The sequence below is a fragment of the Diabrotica undecimpunctata genome, chromosome 4, assembly GCF_040954645.1.
Source record: "Diabrotica undecimpunctata isolate CICGRU chromosome 4, icDiaUnde3, whole genome shotgun sequence".
NCBI classification, from domain to species: Eukaryota; Metazoa; Arthropoda; class Insecta; order Coleoptera; family Chrysomelidae; genus Diabrotica; species Diabrotica undecimpunctata.
The window spans coordinates 96,843,196-96,859,830 of record NC_092806.1 but is presented as its reverse complement, the minus strand read 5'-3'; positions in this window follow the sequence as shown (position 1 = coordinate 96,859,830).

Genomic DNA, 16,635 nt, shown 5'->3' with positions numbered 1-16,635 from the left:
CATACCTGAAATCGAGAACGCAACCTTGATAGCACCCGAGAATGATGAAATTTTCAACATGCAAGGAATATAAGACCATATAAATTAAGTTGAATCAAGTGCGACGAAATCGGTTAAAGAAGATCTATCCAAAAAAACCGAAACAACCCTAAACATTTCTGAAAATATACCTGTAAATACTACAAATAAATCTATTGCGACTTAATTAGTATGGCCAGATACTCCAGCACGAAAAGGCAAAAAGCAAACTCAATAGCTTCCATTTGTTCTTCCTCAGATAGAAGAAATATAGAAAAAAAAACTCAAAAGAAAGAAAAAAACAACCTATGAAAGAAAACCAAAAGAAAATAAAAAGCTCGGATAATCAAAAAAATAGTTAAAACTCTAAAGTCTGAAGAGGAAAGTATACAACTCATAGAAATGACCTTAACAAAACTAAAAAAAAAAGTGTAAAAGTTCACTTTCCCATTTCAAAATATCAAGAAAAGTCAAAAAAAGCATTGAAAGTGTTAACACCTCTAGACGAGGAAAGTAGAAGTAACAATATTGAGGTTTTGAGCTTCCACTACCTGAATTTGTTAAAGTTCCTACAGCAGAATTTATTCCAATTATTATATAACCAAAATAATATTGATAGTTTCAAGCAGTCACCTACACCAGAAACGAATTTAAGATTATCTCCAAAATATTTCTCGCCCACACTAAATCTCCAAGCCCTGAGAAAAAAATTGTACCCAAACGAAAATTATTTGATGATAATACAAAACAGTCCTCAACAAAAATTACAATTCTGTCTGATAGTTTATTATCAAATATTACTTCACACTTCAAAAATCGTAATTCGGTATCAAACATTCTATCGCACTTTAAAAATACAAACTTGGTATCAAATATTCCATCACATTTTAAAAATCAAAAAGTTTATAAAGGTGTGTGTTATCTATGTGTACTAAATATTACAGAGTATAAGGAAGACATTGGATGCCAAATGTGTCTTAGAACATATCATGTAACTTGCGTAACTAGATTCTATGAGGACACAGATCAAGTATATGTTTGCCAATCTTGTCAGAATAAAAAATAAAGGTTTACTTTGGCATGCTGTTTGTTGTTGTGTCCACACTCATTACAAAATCCTTGCTTACCCAAATAGGTACCTGCCTACCTACCTACCTATCCTAAATTACGAGTTAAGTGGTAAAATATCACTTTAAATAATGATGGCCAATCACTAATACATATCGTGTCAATAACTGGACCAGTGTGGCCAATATCTGGTTCATTTGCACATTTACAAAAGAATGTAAAATAATTTCAGACATGAAAGATTAATATAATAAAATTGTGCAACATGCAGAAATAATAATAAAATTCCATAATGTCAAAAATAGTCATAATAGCCCACAGTGTCAAAACATTTCATAGATATATCGACGTGCTCTCCTTAAGAGGTCAATAACTGGTGCTTTTACCCTATTTATATTGTTCAAAAATATATTATTAAATTTAAGTACTTTTCGATTAAAAATAATTTTTTTTACTCTTTTTGTGTTGATCAATAATCCTGGGTAGGTATTTGCCCGTTTGGCATACTGGGCACTTCTTTATTCTCTTTCGTTCATAATGCTAAGGTCATCCTTCACGTCATCCAAACATATCATTCTGGGTTTCATATCTTTTGTCTTTCTATCCTATCGGTTTCCATTGTCACAATATCTTTGTCGTTTTTATATTTTTTGTTTTAATATCTTCTTTGTTATTTTTGTATAGAATTTTTCATATAAAAATGATTGCACGTCATTCAAGATTTACGACGTCAGAACCCCACAGCGTTGCCAAAACATCGAAAGTGAGGAATTTTTAAAATGTCAACTATTTGTCAAACTGTTATATTAATAACAGTAAAACACTTAGTTTTAAGACTACTGCACCACACTAAAATACATAAGAAAACATTTTAATACAAAATTATATATTCTAAATTTTAGAGCATTAATAATAAAAACGTCCGGCCAATATTTCTTTTTCAAAATAATCTATCTTATATGAAAGCTTATCAGCTTTCTACAGACTATTTAGTTGTTTTGGCATAGAACAATCACAATACACAACAATAATTAGTTTCTAAAGCTATTAATCTAAATTTAATATATATCTATAAATACAATTTATTAATATATAATATATTATGATCAAATTGTGAAAGAAATCAAAAAATAAACAAAATTCTTACTCTAAAAAAGCGGCAACGCTTTAAACAATTTTGCCACATGCTGAACTGTCATTAAAATTGAAGTATTCCCGTATCAGTTGCGTACAATTGTCTAATCTATTTAATTAAAATTATTATTTTGAGGAATATTACATTTTTCTGATTATTATACCATGTTGACGCCTATGAAAGATCGAGCAGCTCCGTATGGGTTTCGTATTATTAACTGTGTTAGAAAAATTTGAACTCTAAGGTTGACGTTCTGGAAATTTTAAATATAAGTGACGTCACTTTATATAAATTGTGACGTGCAACGTTTTTACTTTGCAAAATGATATATCTACTAATCACTCAATATATCCCAGACATGCTAGCCTGATTTTTTATAAATAGTACAATATCATGCTTATAGTTCAATCCATTGATTTCACCGTTCTTCTGATTATGCAAGTGGCATCTTATTCTTGTACTCGACCATATATTTTTCTCAGTATCCTTCTCTAAGTATTCTAAATGGTGTTGAATTACATGCTCTTAAAAAGCGTCTATATGTAATAAAAGTGAAAATCGTGTATTTATCTTAATCTTTTATTAAATATCAGTTGAAAATTATATTTTTATATGTTTAATAGTTGCATCGTTTTAATAGACCTTTGCGGAAGGACGTCAGAATATCGTTTTAACGTAAGGCATAATAGAAGACAGTTGTCGCCACATAACCAAATAATTTTCAATCGTATTTAGCACCGAATGTATATTTTTGAAATCCAATAATACAATTTTTTTAATAAAAACTGATATGTATTATAGAAAGTGACAAAAGAATAGAAAATGCAAGGAAAAATAAATAAAAACAATGGCAATAAAACGTCAAATACAAATCATAGTACGGTTTTCATTCCATAAATTTAAACATATGTCCGTGTGTAAACCTGATCATTTTTGTCATCGTAATATGTGGCAAATGTATTAACTACTTTTTTGTTACACCCTGTATATTCAACGAAATAAAATATATATTTCATTTAACCCATTCCATTGATAAATAGGAGCCATATGGAGATATTAGATGTGAGATATACTTATTTGTAAATACATAATTTATTTGCAGGTATTTACCATATTCTAGGTATACACAAGCTTAAAGCAAAGCTAAACCTGTAGACTTAAAGCTTTCAACAAACTGAACACCAAAACTTTCGAGTACTTAGACTAAAATTTTAATTTATGCACATAAAATTGTGGTAAAATAACAGTTAATCAAATATATTTTTTGCTGAAAAAATAACAAATAGTGTAAAAGACACTAACACATTTGAATAAGTATAAAAAGAAAATGAATTTGAAAGGCATATTCCAATTACAATGTATGGTACTGATGGACAACTAATAGGAAAGAATAATAGCAAATGCATGTGAAAGAAACCAGAATGTATAGATGGATAAATGAAGTAACAACAAAGGATAAAATTAAGAATGTATATGTACAAACTAAGGAAACTTCCTTCTCCTTATATTTTAAATTAATAAAGTAATAGTATTTGCAATTATATCTCACGTAAAACTAGCCGTGGGTCAAGGCATGGTCCTCGAGTGGGATATTTGAAGAATTGAACTGAGTTATCGTCGAAAAAATAGAATTGTTTATTTGTTTGTGATTTTGTCGCTTTAAATTAAAGTCGAGTTAATATTCGTAAAATAATGGTGCTATACAAAAGTTAGTGAAGTGTCTCAAGAATAAGTTATCGTTTTTTCGTTGGAAATCTGAAGGATTTGCCACCGTTGCAATGGTCAGTTGGACGCATCACATAAGTGCACCCTGGAGAGGACGGCATCGTCAGAAAGCTGGAAGCAAAAACTAGAGAATATAAGCGCTGCGTTAAAAAATTGTGTCCACTTCCTGGATTATCGATGTCAAACGACACCCTCATTTTGAACTTCAGTAGTTCAAGGTGGGCGGCATGTTCTGTTTTCTTATATTTTAAATTAATAAAGTAATTAATATTTTTGAGGGCCTGCGTAGCGCAAGCGGTAGGATGCTTGCCTCGCAAGCCGGTGGTTCGGAGTTCGAATCCTACCGCCGGCAAGAACAACTAGACATTTTAAAAAAATGTCTATAGGCCCCAGGTCGACTCAGTCTGAATAAAAATGAGTACCTTGGGTAAAACCAGGGGTAATAATAGGCGGTTGAAGCGTAGCACTGGCCATGTTACCTTCCTTGTATACCGTAGGCCCTAGATATAGCAGACTACCCTGCTATACTCCCAAAGCCGCGAAGCGGTATAAAACGGGAGAGTATTATTATTATTATTATTATTTTTGCAATTATATCTCGCGGCAAACTAGATGTGGGTCAAGACAGAAACCTTTGCCAGTTTTCAAGAATATTTGTTTGAGTATTTCAATGTGTTTTTCGTTATTTAAAGGACTAATCCTTAAGAATTAGATACAACAATTGTATGAGTAAATAAACAATAATTTAAAGTTCTATCATGTTAATATAATAACTACTAATATAAAGTCATAAATGAACTAAAATTTCTTCAATCATAGGATCATATATTTTTTTAAATTACTTTTATGAGAAAATTGTTTAAAACAAATGTGTTTTTCGTTATTTAAAGGACTAATCCTTAATAATTAGACACAGCAGTTGTATGAGTAAATAAACAATAATTTATTTAATTATACGAAACAAGAAAGTTGTATCATGTTAGTATAATAACTACTAATATAAAGTCATAAATGAACTGAAATTTCTTCAATCATGGGATCATATTTTTTTTTAAATTACCTTTATGATAAAATTGTTTGAAACAAATTTTACTTGTAAGGTTTTTTTCTAGTATGCATTCATAAACGGAACTTCACAATTAAGGTTTTTCTTTAATGTGAAATCTAATATGACGTTTCATATCACCTAGTTGAGAAACTTGTTTAAAACAAATTTCCCACTTGTAAGATTTTTCTCCTGTGTGAAGCCTCAAATGCTTTTTCAAACTTCCCGTTTCACTAAATTGGTTAAGGGAGTATGTTCACGCCGCAGTTAAAATGAGTGGCATTCAAATAAACTAATGTTTAACAATTCTTTGAGTACATGGCAGCACGTACATCATGTTCTAATATTTTAATTTTCTCGAAATTTAATTCTCTGAACAGCGACGTTGTTGCCAGTTGCCGATGCCAAGTGCTGGAAATTACGATTGGTAGAGTTCGCTCTTAATAGGTAGTATTCTCCAATGTAAGTTGATATTAGTGAATAGTGAAGTTTTAAAAATTCTAATTTTCGGATTGGATCATTCCATGTAATTTTTGTATCGTGTTGTTGTTTATTTACCTTTGAGTTTAAATTAAATTTCAAGTACACAAAACTTACTTTTGTATTAAATTACACAAGTATGGCTTCAAAGTTTTATTTTGGTGGTACAAACTCGACTAACCATATCTACGCAATTCTAATATTATTAATATGATACTTCCTACATTCCCAAAAGTCGTAAAATTTAATTTCCTCACACCAACACTGCGGTGGAGAGACGATGTACTGATTAGGGAATTTTTTAAGTAAACATATTAATTATTATTATTATTAGTATTTATCCTACTATACACATTTTTAATTAATTTCAAACGTTTACTGATTTTTCAAATTAAAATTTAATAAAAATAATCATATTTTTCTTCATTCTTTTTTGTGTAGAGAATTCTGAGAATAGGAAAAGCTAATGTAATACAAACAAAATTTTACTAATCTCTCTAATCGATAACAAATACCTTTTTATAATAATTTGATGACCATGATACTTGAACAAAAGAGGCTTTTTGATAATGGTAAAGGGTAAATTCTGACTAATTCTGACTGTCATTAATTTGGAAATATTTTATTAACAATTCTGAATTCTTTACCTGCTCAAAAATATTTATTCTGATAAACTGATCAAGATATTTGGAATTGTTTGAAAAACAGGTAAATAATGATCAAAAATGGGATTATGGTAATTCTCAAGTGAATAAAGATAAAGTTACTATTTATTTATAGGAACAGTATTTCTAAGAAATCTAAAATACGTTAGTCTGTTGAGAAACAGCGTCACTACAATAACAGTTTTTTTTTTTCGAATATATATGTCAACAGTGGAAGTTTTTTCTTCTGAAAATTTCAGCTTTTCATCTCATTTTACTCCAGTCGTCAGAGACGAAAATGCCACTGAATCTCTAAAAATCATACGAACAAGCTCAATTTTGCCGAGAATATTAATTTTGGGTCCCCAAAAAAGATGCAAAAAATTTTACATCAGAAGAAACAACGATTACATTACGCGCGCGAAATCAATGTTAGTCAATCAAAAAGATATTGAATTTTTACCGTCGAGCTGATACAAATTTTATTGAACATTGATTTTGCGCGCGTGATTGACATGCAAAATCGACGGTTGCTTTAAGAGAGCGGTTCATTGTACACAAAAAATGCTTATAAACATTTTTGTTTAAAATTATCTCAGCTATATTTTTTATTTGAAACATATTTTTCTAGCATGTACAGATTCTTGGTAAATCGATTTTTTTAATTTTTACCCCCCTGCTAGGGGGATTTTAGAGGGAAGTCCGGGGATAAAAGTGGTAAACTTTTTTGCATCTTTTTTGGGATCCCAAAATTAATATTTTCTGCAAAATCCATCTTGTTCGTATGATTTTTAGGGGTCAACGACTGGACTATTTCTAATTATGAGTCAAGTAAATTTCAATAATCTTTTTCACTTACGGAAATAATTAATCCACAAAATTTAATCCATGATTACATAATATTGTTTTGTCTATAAAAATTAAATTTGCCCGAAAGTGAATAAAACTGGAATTATTTTTAGATAAGCCCAACGTGACATGCTAGAGCTTATGTAATTTATGTATTATGTAAAAACCAGTATAATCTCCTGACCCCCAGTAAACTTGACTAACCAGTTTGACTTTCAACCACGATTATATAACGTCACGGTGCGGTATACTTGTATTGGTAAGACACTGTGACGTTATACAATCATAATTATTGAAAGTTAAACAAAGCCAAAATATTAACTGATAGAGGCCGCTTTGCTAAACAAAACCACGTGATTCGTATTACTATGGTTACTGCATAACCATGCATAACCCATAGACAATTGGCATAACCACAAAACTAGTTTTCAATGTTTTGCAGATCTTAAGTTCGGCAAACGTGCATCTGTCGCCATTTAATACATCACTGCTGCCTTCTACTAAATGACACGTGAACTTATTTTCCCATCTATTAAGTGATAGCCGAACTAATTTCTCACCATCAAAATGTCAACTTATTACGGTAATATCAACAAAATTCCTAGTTTGCAGCTTTTGATTGTAATTTTATCTTTAGGTACAGTTAATTTAAAAATTACGGCAGTATGGATAATGAATACTTGCTTAAAATATACGTTTTTGGATAGTAATTCATTTAACGTAGTATTTGGTACCTAAGTTCAAAAATTATTACACAATACCAATTTTTAGGCACGTTACCACGTAAGTTATGACATGGATTCATTTAAGTACAGTTATGAGAAATTTACTGCTTTCTTTGGAAATTTTAACTAGATATTAAAATAGACAGTTTACGTACATATTCATAAGTTGAAGATTTGTTTTAAAATAGTGACGATAACTATACCTAAAAAGTATATATAAATTTTAACATTGTGACATACCACCTTAAAACAAATTTCACACTTGTAAGATTTTTCTTTAGTGTGTATACTTACATGTTGTTTCAGTTGATATGCTCCACGAAACTCCTTACAACAAATTTCACACTTGTAAGGTTTTTCTCCAGTGTGCAATCTCAAATGAGTTTTCAAATCACTTCCTCTAGTAAATTGATTAAAACAAATTTCGTACTCGTAAGGTTATTCTTAAGTGTGTGATCTCATATGTTGTTTCAAAGTACTTCCTGTAATAAACTGCTTAAAAAAATTTCGCACTTGTAAGGTTTTTCTCCTGTGCGGGCCCTCAAATGATTTTTCAAATTACTTCCGTAAGTAAACTGCCTTAAAAAAATTTCGCACTTTTAAGGTTTTTCTTCAGTGTGCGATTTCATATGTTGTTTAAAATTTCTTCCTGTAGTAAACTGCTTAAAACATATTTCGCACTTGTAAGGTTTTCCTTGAGTGAGCATACTTACATGTTTCAATTGGTGTGCCACATAAAACTTCTTACAACAAATTTCACACTTGTAATTAAGGTTTTTCTCCAGTGTGAACCCTCAAATGCTTTTTTAAACTTCCCATTTCACTAAATTGCTTAAAACAAATTTCACACTTGTAAGGTTTTTCTCCAGTGCGCGATCTCATATATTTGTTTTTAAATTACTTTTGTGCTTTAAATAAATTTCACACTGGTAAAGTTTTTCTTCAGTGTGTACCCTCAAATGCTTTTTTAAAGTTTACATTTTTGACTAAATTGCTTAAAACAAATTTCGCACTCGTAAGGATTTTCTCTAGTGAGTATCATCAATAGTTTTTTTAATTAAAGTTTTGGGAAAACTGGTTTAAACAAATTTGACATATGTAAGGTCCTTGGCTGGTCTGAAGTTTCATACTTATATTTAATGTTGGTTCTTTACAGTTTCCACTGCTATATTGTCCTTAGGAGATTCATAGGTTCGTAGGAGAATATTCAGTTGTTTTCATAATTTTCATTTCGTTCTTCTAAAATACAAACCAACCATAAACATTTTTCTACAATGAAAAATTAATGAAGAAAAGAGGAGACAGGTATTAAAATGAACACAACTGTAAAACAAATTAATATCTTTAATAAACAAAGCGAAGCATAATAAAATGTCCAGCAAAAGTCTACTTAATGATATAAAATTGGGTAACATGTAGTAAAAATTTTACCTATTTTATATTTTACTAAGTCAGTAATGACAAATTTGCGATAATTATGTGAATTTATCAAATGTAAATATTACTGTAAATTTAAAACAGAAAAAAATGTTATTAACTACATTATTTAATACTAGAATTGATTCAAATAACAATTATGGACAAATTAATACTAAAATTTATCACTAGTTACTTACTTAATTTGATAATTTATATGGTGTCACATTTAGGCAAAAATGAACTAGCTGAAAATCCATAGAATAAAAGATGGTTTTTTATACCTATTTTTTAAGATTTCTCTTACAAATTGTTCATACACTGTCAATTAGCTTACTGTACACTCTATGTATATATCTATCTAATCAGCCAAGATCATCCACTTTTGGACATAGGCCTCCTCTTCGTTTCTCCAAGTACTCGAACATGTTTTATGTTATGACAACTTATTGTACATTATTTTTTGTGAACTGCGCCGAAAAAGTAAAGGAAAACTCAAAAACACAAAAAAATAAAAATTATGTGAAAAGCCAAAAAAATTAATGTAATTGTCCTAATCATAACAAACGTAATCAAAAAATAATAAATATCAGCGATTGTTAGTATTAACTTTATGTATCACTACACTGTACATGTCTCTTCTATTTTTGTTATGTTATATATATATATATATATATATATATATATATATATATATATATATAAAACAAAAATAGAAGAGACACATGTACACTGTCCAGTGTAATAATATTTTATAAAAAAACAAGTTGATAAAGTGATGAAAAATAAGAAAATTATAAACATAAATTAAATTCGTTATGTTAGGTTGTGCTAGTAGTTTTAGTATAGCATCCTCACAAGGGTAAGTCTGTATATTAATAACAACTGTATTTTTATAATGTAGTTATTATTTTTTGTACGGTTTTGATAATGAGTTAAATAATCTCACAGACCTCAAAGAATTTTACTTAAAGCCCAATCGACGACTACAAAACCCAATACATCTATATGATTAATGCTCACCTAGTCACAAAACGTTATAGAAGAATATATATATATATATATATATATATATATATATATATATATATATATATATATATAATATATCCCATTAACTCATCGTTTCAGGGTCAAAATAGCTCTAAATGATAGTACGTGAATCATACTAAATGTATCCTAACGCGTCTTATAATAATGTTAATAGACAGTGGTGAAACAAAATGTCGGTATATTGATGATGGTAGTGGTCGTAGTAAGTACCATTTTTCACTAATTTTAATTGTCTTCACATTTTACTCTTTTTAAACTTGTCTCGAGTAAAATGTCTTTAATCTTTCCTATCAGCCTCTCTTGGCCAACTCTTGTTTCTTCTGGCCCTGAATGGCGATTAGGTTTCCGAAAGCAGACGGGTCACTATATTTCCTTCTACTACACCCTCTAGTAACCGAGCGATTACCGGTATAAGTAATCCCCCATCTACCGGCCAACGGCTTCGGGCGGAGGAGCTGGTGAAGCTCGGGTGGAGGAACCAAGACAGTGGTCAACGGCATCAGGATGCAGAAGGCAACGGGAAACCACTGCATTAAATATCCAAATGGATTCCCTTGTAAAAAACCATCAATGACAATGTTCAAAACGAAATATTCCGGAGTAAAAAGTTCCCCAATCGGTTCCCCGGGGGGAACAGTGGCGAACAAAGTCGTGAAACTTAAAAATAAAGTTATGAGAATAGCTACTTGGAATGCAAGAAGCTTGTATGCAGCCGGAAAATTAATCAACATAACAACAGAAATGGAAAGACTACGTGTGAAAATACTTGGTATCAGCGACGTACAGTGGAAAGGTTCCGGCAAATGTCCAACTAGAAACGGCACGTTCTACTATTCGGGAACTGATGATACAAAACACCGTTATGGCGTCGGAATAATAGTAGAAAGGGAAGTCAACAAATCGGTACTAAGTTTTACCCCATATTCAGAACGAATCATAGCAATCCAACTAAAGTCGAACAAAGGAAAAATTAACATTATTCAAGTCTATGCACCGATAGCAGAGAAATAGGATGAGGAAATAGAAGAATTCTACAAACAACTTGAATACATTCTGCAATCGACCAAAAAAGAAGAGGTCACCGTAATCATGGGCGACTTCAACGCTAAAGTTGGTAAGGTGAAAACTGATGGATGCACTGGTGAATTTGGACTTGGACAACGAAATGACCGAGGCGAACGGCTCATACAATTTTGCCAAGAAAAAGAATTTGTAGTAATGAACACAAAGTTCAGATTGCCAAACCGTAGATTGTACACGTGGACATCACCAAGGGATAATGCAGACAACATCGTCAGGAATCAAATCGATTATATACTAATCAGAAGCCGGTTTAAAAACTCCATCACGTCCACAAAAACCTATCCAGGCACTGATATAGAATCGGATCACAATCCGGTGGTGGCTGTAGTAAATATAAGATTCAAGAAACTACAGAAAAGTGCAGTTAAACAAAAGATAGACGTTAAGCAACTGAAAAACGCAACTATACTGGAAAGGACAAGAGAACAGGTAAACAACAATTTTAGAAACATCGCTGCAAAAAATAGGAACACAGACAATGTAGAGAATAAATGGATGGAGATAGAAAAGGCCCTTATGACAGCTGGTGAAGGCTCCTTAGTTCCAAGCAAAATTAAGAAAAAGGAATGGATGACAAACGAAATTTTGCATCTCATGGAGGAAAGGCGAAGAAATAAAACCAACAAGACAAAATACAAATAAGTGAACCGTGAAATTAAGAGAAAAATTAGAGAAGCCAAAGAGAACTGGGTTCTGGACAACTGCAAGGAAATAGAAGAATATGATAGAAAGTACGATAGCTTTAACATGCATAAAAAGATCAAGGAAATAACAGGTAAAAAAGCGAAACAAGCATCGATAGTAAAGGACAAAAAAGGTAAAATAATTACAGATTTAAATGAAAAACTGGCAAGATGGACAGAATACATTGAAGAACTTTTTGCAGACGAAAGACCAGAAATAGCAGTGGCAGAACCTACAGACGACACAACAGGGCCTGAAATCCTAAAAAGCGAGGTAGAATATGCTATAAGGAACACAAAAGGGGGTAAAGCTGCAGGACCAGATGAAATTCCTATAGAATTGTTGAAACTAATAGACGACGACGCACTTCAAATAATGGTGAACCTCTTTAACACAATTTATAGAACAGGCATCATACCAAAGAAATGGCTCTCCTCTACTTTTGTCACAATCCCGAAGACGAATAACGCCAGAGAGTGTTCAGACCACAGAACTATAGCATTGATGAGCCACACACTAAAAGTATTTTTAAAAATAATTCACAAAAGAATATTTAATAAATTAGAAGAAGACATAAGCGCCACACAGTTAGGATTCAGAGGTGGACTGGGAACACGGGAAGCTTTGTTTGGTCTGAGTGTGTTAATGCAAAGATGTTTGGATGTAAACCAAGACCTCTACGTAGGTTTCGTAGATTTTGAGAAGGCCTTCGATAAAGTCAGACACCAAAAGCTGTATGAAATCCTAAGAAGCAAAAACATCGACAGTCGCGACATTAACATCATATCCAGGTTGTACTGGGGACAAACAGCAAAAATCAAAGTTGATAATGAGTTAACCGAAGAAATTGAGATTCGTTGAGGTGTGCGTCAGGGTTGTGTGCTTTCTCCACTATTATTCAATATATATATAGCGAAACAATATGTCAGGAAGCGCTCCTAGAGCAAAACATTGGTATGAACATTAACGGAGAGTTAATTAACAATATACGATACGCTGATGACACGCTAATAGTAACAGATAACCTAGCAAATTTACAGTTTTTGATGGAAAACATAAACACCCATACCAAAAAATATGGTCTAAAACTGAACATCAAAAAGACTAAATTCATGATTGTAACAAAGAAGCTATACACAGCTATACAGACAAGAGAAATCAAGAGGCGAATAGAGATAGCGAGACAATCGTTTGTCAAAATGAAAAAGTTCCTATGCAGCCGGGACATAAATATAAACTTAAGAACGAGAATGTTAAGGTGCTATGTTTTCTCCGTTCTGCTGTACGGCATGGAAGCCTGGACACTGAAAAAGATAAACATCAAAAACATTGAGGCATTCGAGATGTGGTATTACAGGAGAATGTGGAAAATACCATGGACAGAAAGAGTAACAAATCAAGATGTTCTGCTGAAGATGGGGAAGGAATGCGAAGTCATAAAAACCATACAAACGAAAAAACTGAAATATCTGGGCCACATAATGAGAGGAGAAAAGTACTCTCTGGTTAGACTCATAATCCAAGGAAAAATCTCGGGAAAGAGAAATGTGGTACGTAGGAATATTTCCTGGTTGCGAAATTTAAGGGAGTAGTATGGGTGCAGTTCAATACAGTTGTTCAGAGCTGCGGCCAACAAAGTGAAGATTGCTGTGATGGTAGCCAACCTCCGATAGGAGACGGCACTGCAAGAAGAAGAAAATATGGTTTTATAATTTTTTTTAGTTAACTTATTTTTTATTGTTTGCAGAAGTCGAATTAACGGATCATTTAGTTCTGCAGCTTATTGGTGATGGAGATAATTCAGAAGTAGAAAGTATAGGTGAAATAGAAAGTATTAAACCGTTATAAAATATCATTCACATCGAAGAACGTTCTTGTTCTTCTGGTTATAAAAACGCTATTGTACTAGGAGACAATAGTAGTCAAAGATCTACTGAATCAAAATTCAAAAAGATCAAAGTTATTCAGTAAGACAATCAACCTCCATCAGAAATCCACATCAATATTTAAGGTTATGTTGATGATGATTTTTTTTAGCATGCTGCTATGTGTAATAATAATTACCAACTCCGAAAAACTGGTCGTATGTTGAACACTAAGGAAACAGAATTAAAAAAAAACTCATTGTGGTTACATCTCATTATGAGTTGTATCCCTTATCAACGATTATACATATACTGGCGTGACGAAATGCGTTTGCCTTTAGTTGCAAACGTAATTCCAAGAGAGAAATTCAAAATTTTACGTACGGCATTTCATGTCGTAGATAGTGATTCAGCGTCGGAAAGCATAACCCTGCCAATTCTGCGGCTACGATTTGGATGTACGACTCGGCGACCCACTGTTTAATATCCGCGAAAATAAAATACAATTAATGTCATAAAATCTAACGGTAGTTACGGTGTGTTAATAAACAATGCTAATAGAGAAAGTAACGGAATACAATAAACCTCTATTGCTAATATTTATCGATTTTCACAAAGCCTTTGACACAGTTGAACTAAGCAAAATACTACAAACGCTTAAAGAAGATTGCAAGTACAACTAGTGGTGTTAATCCATGCCTGCTATGAATGCAATATATACTTGCGGTTAAGAAATAAACGTTTTCCATTGAGCTTGTCATTCCACCTACTAGCTTGTGCGAGAGATTCCATATTATTAAAATTAGATGCTATCGTTTCACTTTTGTTATTAAATTGGAGAATTTCTCTTGTATTAAGATATGGTCTATGTGATTAGTTTCATTGGATCCCGGAACTTTCCACGTTCCTTTATATTTTTTTCCCCCTGAAATGTGTAGGTACTTATTATTTTCATCCTGTTTTCAATTGTGAATGTAATCAATCTTTGGCTATTATCATTTGTATTCATATGTTTACTTTCGCCCAATGTGATTTTTGTTGTATAATATTGTTTCCAGTCAAATGTGTTTCTTGTATTGGTATGATGTGTATTTTATATTTTTTAAGTTCTTCTATTAGGTTAATTAATTCTACCTCCTCGTACATTCCATGTCGCAAAATTTAGGTACGTATTCTTATTTTTTGTTTTGCTATTGTTTAAACTCATTTTCCTGTTCATCGCTAGGGTCTGTCGGCATAATAGGTGTTTTTTTTCTTTTTCCACTACTATATGCCGTTTTTTGGGTCCATATTTCTAGAATTTTCTCGTTTGAAAGTACCATTTCCGGCTCATTCCCATTTTATGCCATCCACAGTTAGTTTTTTGTACCCTATCTTCACGTTTTTACCTTCAGCCCCTAATTCCTTGCCTTTATTTACAATTTTCTGCCTCATGTGTCTTTTCTTTTCGGTCAGGTCATCATAGGCAACAGACATATGTATATTGTTTTTTTAGCTTTATTGCAGATTCTATTTCGACATCCTCTTTTAGGTGCTTTTGTATAAAATCTTTTATTTTTTAAGAGTGTTTCATGTGTTGCGACTATTGGTAGAGCCGTAATTACTGTTATTTCTTTTCATCTGTTTTTCAATTCTTTTTACTTTGTTTTCAATCTGGGTTAATTTGTTTTTTGTTTCTTCCAATTCTTGCTTTATCTTTATATTTTCTTTTTTCGGCGCTATCATCTCTTCTCTATATTCCTTATTTGTATTCCTGATTTCTTTCAGTTCCCCCATCATCTTCTTGAACATACTCATAACGTCGTCCTCATCCTCTGAATCTTCTTCCCTTGTGTTTCTTTTGCTTGGGGTCCTGGCAGTTTTTTTACTCTGCAGGAAAGGTGAAGTTAACCCCCTATCTTTTCTCTTCTTGCCTTCTGACACGTTATGATCACTGTCCGTGTGCATCATATCTGTTTCTAAGGACCGCGAAAAGAACTAGATCCGTTTCAACCGCTTAAATATCCAGTTCCTACCAGTCCCAAGTTAGCAGAATTATTTTTAACTTTGGCAACGTCGCAAAACTAACGGACAGAGTTCCACCCTTGTGGTTCCACCAGTATGACTGTTTCGACTTGTAAATAACCTTACTTACTTTTATCACCACAGTATTGTTTTGGTATTGTCTACACTGTGTTATCACTTCAAAAACTAGTTTTTACTGAAAGCGAGTTATTTTAGTAGGAGAAAAATAAATTTACTTTTATCTGCTTAGTACACCGTTGCCGATCTGATCTGATTAGATGCTATAGTAACACACTTATTACCGTTCAATTTTACAAAAAGTATTTCTTCATTTACATCAAATTAAAAATCATATGATCCATTAGCTTCTTTACCAAGACTTTTTGTATCTTTTATAGGACACTTCACCAATTTATTTTCCTGCAAGGCTCCTGTTGCTCGATATTCAAATAATGTATGTGTGAATGAAATAAAAAAATTATTGCCGGTAAATAAACTGTTAAAAAAATATCCAGTGGCTTGCAGGTTCAGAAATGCAATCTAACATATCAAGTACTACTCTTGGAATCTGAAGTCAAATATTCGCGATAATTGTTTTACCAGTATAAAAGTCAAATGTAGCATTTGTAGAATAGAATTTCCACGTATGAATTGCTTGAATCAGTTATGTCCATAATATTTTGCAATTATTTCATTTACTTTATTTTTACATTTATTATCCAAAATAATATTCTTTAAAACATTAGTTACTGCGGAACAATTTCTCCTAAATATGGTAAAATATAAAACTTTTTATGCAAATCGCAATTAGAAAATGTAAAATTAAAAAAATAAAACGACT